We start from the raw sequence: 814 nt of genomic DNA, 5'->3' as shown, positions 1-814 counted from the left end.
GGATGGCAGAGGATGAGATGTTTTTATGGCATCACCGACTCAATGGACATGAGTTTGAGCAAGCCCTGGAGTTGTTGAAGGACAGGGAAGCCTGTTGTGGTGCAGTCCATAGGATCATAAAGTGCCGGACATGACTGAGCAGCTGAACAACAAACAGCAACACGTATAACACAAAACTTAAATTCTTTCTTTGAGCAACTATGGGAGAAAATAATCACAAATTTTGCAGTATCACAGAAGTTAATAATTTTTTTTCTTCTTTTACATCCATGTTAATCTGTTTTTAATTTGTAAGAGGTCACTAACTTGACCAATTATGTTTTCTCTTCCTCTGATAAAATATACATGGTATAAAGTCTACAATTTTAACAATTTTATGACTACTATTCAGTGGCATTTAGTACAGTCACACTGTTGTGCAACTATCACCAAAAATATTGACCACTCCACAAATTCACATTTTATCTTTGTGCAGGGGCCATGGTAGTTTTCTCTGTTTTGTCCTAATTTTAGTATATGAGCTATTGAAGCTGACACCCAAATATATTTTTAAAGTGTCAAGAATATCTATGAAATGAAATATAAAAAGTAAAATAAGTTGACTACTCCAACAGTTTTCAAGGTCATTCTGGTATATGAAGTGTTAGCTTTTAATTATTTCTGTAGCTTTTGGAAGTTGACTGATATCTGAGAGTCTATATTTCATAGACTAGTAGCTTGGTTTCTTATTTGGTGGGATGGTCTATACGAGAAAATCCTGCATTTGAGGATGGAAGGGCTGTGGAAGGAGCTCCTTCAACTTGTCTTGGGTCCC

General features: G+C 35.9%; 1 non-coding gene across 1 annotated transcript; it reads right to left on the bottom strand.

Moving 5' to 3' along the window:
- Nucleotides 1-430: 430 nt before the first annotated feature.
- LOC133243579 (U6 spliceosomal RNA) lies at nt 431-533 on the bottom strand. The gene has a single exon (XR_009735133.1). It is a non-coding gene; the product is annotated as a U6 spliceosomal RNA (small nuclear RNA).
- Nucleotides 534-814: the final 281 nt, after the last annotated feature.

The sequence above is a fragment of the Bos javanicus genome, chromosome X, assembly GCF_032452875.1.
Source record: "Bos javanicus breed banteng chromosome X, ARS-OSU_banteng_1.0, whole genome shotgun sequence".
Lineage (NCBI taxonomy): Eukaryota > Metazoa > Chordata > Mammalia > Artiodactyla > Bovidae > Bos > Bos javanicus.
This window is presented reverse-complemented; position numbering and strand designations above follow the sequence as displayed.